We start from the raw sequence: 8,596 nt of genomic DNA on the forward strand, positions 1-8,596 counted from the left end.
TCATGGTATCAATCTCATGCAATGGAATTTTAAAAGAAAAAATTATGAGTATTTTTTCTCAAATTTGTGGATAATAATATAGTTCTATACATTTTTATGAATATAATTCTATACGAGACTTTTAATATATGTAACCGGCATCATTGAGGCAAGGAAAACATTATCAATGACACCGCTAATTGACACATTTGACACGTTATTAATTAGCGTAATACCATAGCCTGGAAAAGACATGGATTACATGGAAAAATGCGATCAAGAGAATAATCTTAAGAATATTATTTTGTGTGGTGCACAACATGAGTGATGGGAAGTTATAAAATGCATGAGCTAGAGTGTGCATAATGTTATGCTTGTCAGATAAAGTGGGATCTCTATAAATGTCATCTAGGATATTTGTGTTCGGTAGGGCTACAACCCCAAGTGTGGAGCAATAATCAATTGTGGACTTTAAATGAGCTTTGTAGGGCGTCAGTAGTAGTAGTTTTGATGGCGTGATTGAGGTGAGGAAGTTTCTAGTGCCGAGGAGAAGAGCTGTGTTAAGGATCTGTTTCAACCAAGAGAGAAGCTTGATGAGAGACCTTGAATATGGAATGGTCGTAAAGGTCGTAGCTGTGTTCTATTTGTGAATAAGGGAGGTGTGATATGAAAATAGATTTTCTTTTATTAGTGTAAAGATTATGGTATTTTTCTTGTTTTTTTTAAAGGAGAAAGATTGGTATGGTGTCACGGTAACATGCTTCTGAGACTTCAGCTCATGGAATCACAGTACGTTTTCCGTGTGGTGTCTTGGTTGCACCTTGGCGATGCAGAGCTGAGGAATATTAACGATGAATGAAGGATCAATGCGTTAGAGTGAGCATTCAAGGAAATGAGAGCAAGCAGATTGTTGAAGCTTAGCACGAAAGGAGTAGGGATTGGGACAAATCCATAAGCTGGAGCACTCCAGGTATGATACAATATGGAACAGCTATACCTGCACCTACATTCAAAGGTACATACATACATAATACATATATATATATACTCATATATACAGATATATAATTATGTCTGTCTGTCTGTCTGTCTGTCTGTCTGTCTGTCTGTCTGTCTGTCTGTCTGTATGTATGTATGTATGTATGTATGTATGTATGTATATGTGTGTGTGCGTGTGTGTGCTTTCGGTGCGAATGGTTTTGTTAAGCGGTGTCGAGTTTTACAATTCTGTAAATAATAATAATAATGGTATTTATGAAAGCGTAGAGCTTATAGCGATCACCGTGCACGGAAGATAGTCTAATAATGGGGCATATAAGCCCTCGACTGAAAAAGTAGGCTTTCTCGTACGTATGGGACTCGAACCCACATCCCTTTGTTGACGCGTCTAAGTATGTTATCGATTACACACATATATATATGTAGATGTATATATGTATAAATAAGTGTGCGTATATATATATATATATATATATATATACATATATATATGACATATACCCATACACATATATATGTGTGTAACACAAACACACATACACACACAAACAACACACACACACATGCACACACACATACAAACACACACACATACAAACACAGACACGCACACACAGATAGACAGATAAATACATGCATACATAATACATACATACATACATACATACATACATACATACATACATACATACATACATACATAGGTAGATAATTTACTGAGAGATTTATGATCCCTTGATCTGTCAAATACAACAGATGGGCAAAATTGTTAAACTTCGAACGATGGTAGACGGCCGAATATGTCATTATATTCCACATCTTGCATTGAGTATTTTTTTCTGTTCTTCCTTATGAAACATGCATATATATATGTTTGTGTGTGTGTGCGTGTGTGTGTGTGTGTCTGTCGGTCTGTATGTATTTGTGCGTTTGTGTGTGCGTGTGTGTCTGTGTATGTATATATATATATATATATATATATATAGAGAGAGAGAGAGAGAGAGAGAGAGAGAGATAAATTGATAGATAAATAGATAGATAGAAAGATAGATAGTTAGATAGACAGACAGACAGACAGACAGATAGATATGTTTCTTTATTAGCCACACAGGGCTGCAGACAGATAGATAGATAGATAGATAGATAGATAGATAGATAGATAGATAGATAGATAGATACATACATACATACATACATACATACATACATACATAGATAAGTTTCTTTATTGGCCACACAGGGCTGCACACAGATGAGACAAGTTGCAAGGTAGAGCTTTTCTTTTGGGGGAGAAAAAAAAAAGTGGCGTAGGTTTTCGATCAAAAGGGATCGTAAAAGGGAAAAAAGAACAAAAAAAAAGAAAAAAAAGAAAAGGAAAAGAAAAAAAAGAAAAAGGGAAAAGGAACAAAAAGAAAAGAAAATGAAAAAAGAAGAAAAAAAGAGGAAAAAAAGGGGAGAGGAAAAAAAAACGATCAATAGGGATCGTGTATAACAGTGTCATGATGTATGGTGTAAAGCAAGTAAGGTTTATCCGTGGGAAGAAACGCCTACGAAAAAGACCACGGTAACCTTGGTCAATATTGTTATATGTTACCACATTTGTTTGCAAGTGGGTAACCCTCTGTTTTCAATTTTTGGGTTCATAGGATTATGCTCAAGGTGGCTTCGTCATTCATACGTGCCATCCTTGCTGCATTCACCCATCTTTTTTTAAAACGTTCGCTAGACAAAACTTGCCTCTCTACTCTCACTTTCCTTTTCAAGTGGTACTTGAAGAAGTTGATGAGAGGTTGACTAGAGAGGAAAGTGTTTGTCTCCAATCCTTTCAGACGCGTCCACCAGATACATTCTTTCGCCATAGCCACAAAGATGATGAAAATAGCCCTTCCTTCCCGTTTGAAGGAAGGAGGCGTGACAATATTGACGATAGACTCAGCTGATAAACCGACTCGTCCCACACGTGACAGCAGTTGTTCGACATAAGCCCACAGGTCGGAAATTGTTGGACACTGCACGAGTGTGTGCAGACCTGCCCGCATCTCGGGCAGGTCGGCCCCGTGTTTCTCGAGCCGTGTCTGTAGAGCTTATCCCGAACGGGTAGCGCTTCTCGGTAACACTGCCAGGCCAGGGATCTCTGGAAGTTGTCCATGGGCCCTGGCCCGAAATCGTCCCGAACAGGCGGGTCAGGTATTCCTCGTCGACGTCCAGGTTCGCCCCGAGCTCGTCGTCGTACCTCCCCTCCACTAATCCCCTAATAGAATGCTTTGGTTTGTGATGGAGTCACTCAAGGTTGACGCAGGACGGCAGAGTTGGCTTGAGAGCAACGCGACACTCGCGGTGCCATTCGCCTTCCTCGGCCTCTTTTTGATCCACGATTGGCAGTTCGGTCATGGAGACGAGCTGCGGGAAAGCGTGCCTCACAAACGGCGACCACACCTGTTCACCGTCGGCTACGCATCATCAACCACGGCATGCCCAGTCCTCCTTTTAACGGGTGTTGACAGCAAATGGATCGCCTGACAAGAGCGAAAGAGAATGCGTTCTAGTTTGGTGATGGTAGGGTCGGGACAAGGCACGACGCTCAGGTGGTAGTAGATGACGGACGCGATGTACGTTTTCGCCACCTCCACCCGACCTTTTAGGGACAGTTACCTCTCGGCCCCATGCCGGGCGAGAGTGACCACCCTACTCGTTATCTCGTTCCAATTCTTCTCCATTTGGAGGTCCGGACCGAACCAGACCCCGAGCAACTCGACCGGACCGTCGGTCCAGCGTCCCACAACGGAGGCGCTGGTGGACGGCATGGGCTTGCTTCTCCAGGTGCCTAGTCGCAAGCCCACTGACTTTTCCCGGTTGATTTTTGCTCCTGTCACCGCTTCGTAGTTTTTCAGTGTCTCGCCGACCTGCTCGATGTGCTCGTGGCTAGACACTATGACGGTGACGTCGTCCGCGTATGCAGACACGCTCGTCTCGCATCCCAGTTCTCGCGGGATGCCCCTCAGAGTTGCCAGCTTCCGCAATAGTGGCTCGATAGATACATAGATAGATAGGTAGGTAGGTAGGTAGGTAGGTAGGTAGGTAGGTAGATAGACAGATAGGTAGATAGATGGATAGATAGATAGATAGATAGATAGATAGATAGATAGATAGATAGATAGATAGATAGATAGATAGATAGGTAGCTAGATAGATAGATAGATAGATAGATAGATAGATAGATAGACAGACAGACAGACAGATAGATAGATAGATAGATAGATAGATAGATAGATAGATAGATAGATAGATAGATAGATAGATAGATAGATAGATAGATAGATAGATAGATAGATAGATACATTAATACATACATACATACATACATAGATAAGGATATAGATAGTTATATCTTTATAGATACAGATAGATAAATATATAGACTGATATAACTGAATATAGATATACGAGTATGCATATATACATATATGTGTGTCTGTATGCATATTTGTTTGAGGATATGTATACACATCTGTGTATGTATGTATGTACGTATGTATGTACGCATGTAGGAATCAATATGTATTAAAAATAAATACTAAAAGAGAAAACGACATCAGGAAGCGACAAAACACAGGAGTAATGCACACTTAATATCCAACTACATTAAAGCAACCTGAAAACATACAATAGAAAGGAAGAAAAAAGGGAACATAAGGAAGAGATATTGAGCTACGAAAACAAAGAAAAACACGAATGTACCCCTACCCGCCCTCGACTCTGACTTCCAGCACAACCTTGCCACCATCACCCATAACCCCTCCTGTTATTGGTCAACAGATTCTAGCTTGTAGTGAGCAATATTGTTGTTTGTCTTGTTTGTTGCTTTTGTACTTGCTTGTAGTTTTTTCCACAGCAACACAACAACAAAAAGAAAAAGAAGAATAAATGACAATCATGAATTAATATTCATACTCATACACACACACACACACACACACACACACACACACACACACACACACACACACAGATACACACAGATACATATACGCAAAAATGTATGTATAATTATATATGCATGTACATACGTACACTCATAGCGCACGGACGAACAAAAACGCAATATCGTACCAACAATCCTATAATACTATTCCACATATACAAAACAGTCATACCTACAATCCAACATACCTCCATCATTATATGTATGTATGTATGTATGTATGTATGTATGTATGTATGTATGTATGTATGTATGTATGTATGCATGCTTGTGTGTGTGCATGTTTGTGTGTATGCATGTATGTATGTATGTATGCATTATGTATGCATGTATGTATGTATATATGTATGTATGCATTATGTATGTATGTATATATGTATGTATGTATGCATTATGTATGCATGCATGTATGTATGTATGTATGTATATATGTATGTATGTATATATGTATGTATGCATGTTTGTGTGTGTGCATGTTTGTGTGTATGCATGCATGTATGTATGTATGCATTATGTATGTATGTATATATGTATATATGTATGTATGTAGTATGTATGTATGCATGTTTGTATGCATGCATGCATGTATGTATGTAAGTATGTAAGTATCCATACATACATCTAAGTACATATATTTATGTGTGCATATGTGCACGTATACAGTTATAATCTTACACAGATATACACACGCACACACATGCACACGCATAGACACACACACACACAACATACAGAGACACACACTAACACGCATACATACACAAGCACAAACGCATTTGCAAAACGCGCATGCAAGCAGACCAATCACAAATATAAAACCCAAGTTTAGTTTAAGTCAAAATCCCTCATCGACAACAGACCGATATATCACAATATAATATTTATCCAGGTTTTATTTCCATTAAAGAGTTCGGACTGAACTGTCAATCAACAGGATATGGAGACATGCATCATATTCATCTCCAAAGAAGAAAGAGAAAAATATCTAAAAACAAAAAAACCCCGGATGACTGTCATATTTTTCTTTGTTTATTACAAACTATATATATATATATATATATATATATATATTCTTGGTATTTACAATTTGTCATTTATTATAGGACTCTGCCTTTTGTTACGGATCATGTCGCTTATCACTTGTTTCGATTTCTGTTGTCTTTTCTCTTTTCCGTATTTAATCGTCTTGCTTTTCTGGTTTCTTCAGTATTTCGGACATAAAGAGACAATTATAGATTTAGAAAGATTTGGAAATTTAAGGAAAATCAGGCTAAAACTATCCGCGAGTATGTGGAAAGTTAGTGATACTATATAACCTATAAATGCTTGCATGTACAAAAATATACATGCATGCATTCATACATCCATTCATGCATACGTATATATACATACAATCTTATAGATAAAGACACACACACACACACATATGTATATGTATATACGTATGTTTGTATTTACATTTCAATGTACGTATGTATGTGTATATGTACGTATGTATGCACATACTTAAGTACATCTGTGTATAGACAAATCTGATATACACATCCAATACTATAACCACACTGTTACAAAGAAACAATATATAAATTGGATGTGTATATCAGATTTGTCTATACACAGACGTACTTAAGTATGTGCATACATACGTACATATACACATACATACGTACATTGAAATGTAAATACATACATACGTACATACATATACATATGTGTGTGTGTGTCTTTATCTATAAGATTGTATGTATATATATACGTATGCATGAATGGATGTATGAATGCATGCATGTATATTTTTGTACATGCAAGCATTTTTGAAGACTGGTCATAGATTTTTCAGGCATATTTTAGTGCGGGACAATATATGAAAGACAGTAGTCAGTCTATATGCACTAATAACTTCATATGGGTGTTTGTGTGTGTGTCTGTGTGTGTGTAGTGTGTTGATAGAGAGGTTATGGCGAGGGCCAGAAACCTATGATGTAATTGGTCAAGATCCTTGCATTCAGCGTTCAGATTCTGTCGAGGTCAACATTGTCTTCAAAACGTTTGTCGTCGACATTAGGTACCAATCAAGAGCGACGGATTGGGGGGAATTACTAAGCTGTCCATTGGGATACCTTGTAGTATTTAATGTAGCCCTTTGTGTTCTAGCTGCAACGTCTCTGGTGCAAGCTCTATCGTCCCTAATGTGGCAACCATTCACTTGGACAACATTGTTGGCACAGTGAAAGGAGGCTTGCACGCATGTCTCTCGAAATATAAATAACTTTGCCCAGACATACGCGCTCATAAGTAGATAAATGGCGAACATTGACTGACATACACAACACCTGTGTATATGTGTGTGTGTGTGTGTATGTGCAAATGTGTGTGCGTGTGTCTATGTGTGTGTGTATATGTGAGTGTGTGTGTGCATGTGTCTATGTGTGTGTGTGTAATATTTTATGCACCCGCCTTTTGCCACCCAGGGCGGTGAGCAAACACTCTAATTTTGTTACCTTTTTATTGCAAATATCTGATATGCTGATGAAAGTTTAACATTCATTTAATGTTTCTGGGAAAATTTTTCCTTTAGGTAATTTTTTAAAATGTTCGTTTTTGAAAGCGCCGAAATGTGTATTGTACGATACAATTAGAGGATTTTTGTTTCTTGAACGCGTCCAAAAAAAATGGTTTTATATATCTATATACAGGTAGAGGTGCATTTAGCTTGCTAGCGTCTAAATATGCGAATGAAGTTGTCAGTGGAAAAGTTTAGCTTAATGGTAAAGCACTCAGCCGGAGTCTTTGATAATGTGGGTTCGAGTCACATGGCTGTTTGTTGAAAGTTTTTTCCCGCTTTGTAAGGGTAATTTACCCAATATTTCTGCTGTTCTGACGGCGTATATGCGTTGGAAAAAACAAAAAACAAAAAAAATATCATCCACTTATATCGTACAACGCATATATAAATGACTTACTGTTCCGTTATTGGTGAAATCAGCATGGAATTAATAATACCAGATTAAATTTAAATTGTGATGTATTAAATATGTTGTTTTTCTTCTCATTGCAAATAAGTTATACATACATACATACATATATATATATATATATATATATATATATATATATATATAATATATATATATATAATCATGTATGTATATATCTATATATCTATATATCTATATATCTATAATAGATATATATATATAAAATATATATATACAAACACCCACACACACACACACGCACACGTAACTATACATAAGATGTGTATGTGTATATATATATGTATTGTCTATAATACAAAGGTAGGCAGATGGATAGATACACACACACATTATATATTGTTGTATATTATATATGTATATATATATATATATATATATATTGTTTGGATTAACTATATATATATATATATAATGAAAGAATGGAGCTGAAACAACGATTTAACAAAATTCCTTTATTCTCGACATAAAGGAATTTTGTTAAATCGTCGTTCAACTCCATTCTTTCATTTATTGTATTAAAAAAGTACACAAATTTCTACACGAAAGCACGTGATCTCTACCCTTGGCATGTTGCTTCAACCGTGTTTTTCTGACGTGAATTTGCTACCCAGGTATCGGTTAACCGAATTATCCATAC

The 8,596-nt window shown here is 37.0% G+C and overlaps 1 long non-coding RNA gene across 1 annotated transcript in view; it reads left to right on the forward strand.

Annotated features, from left to right (window-relative positions):
* Positions 1-2,574: 2,574 nt before the first annotated feature.
* LOC118764537 overlaps positions 2,575-8,596 on the forward strand; it is a 21,771-nt gene continuing 15,749 nt past the window's right edge. Inside the window, exon 1 of the long non-coding RNA XR_005000347.1 lies at positions 2,575-2,587. This is a non-coding gene — a long non-coding RNA (uncharacterized LOC118764537). The remainder of the gene's footprint in view (positions 2,588-8,596) is intronic.

This window comes from Octopus sinensis, linkage group LG8 (genome assembly GCF_006345805.1).
Source record: "Octopus sinensis linkage group LG8, ASM634580v1, whole genome shotgun sequence".
NCBI lineage: Eukaryota > Metazoa > Mollusca > Cephalopoda > Octopoda > Octopodidae > Octopus > Octopus sinensis.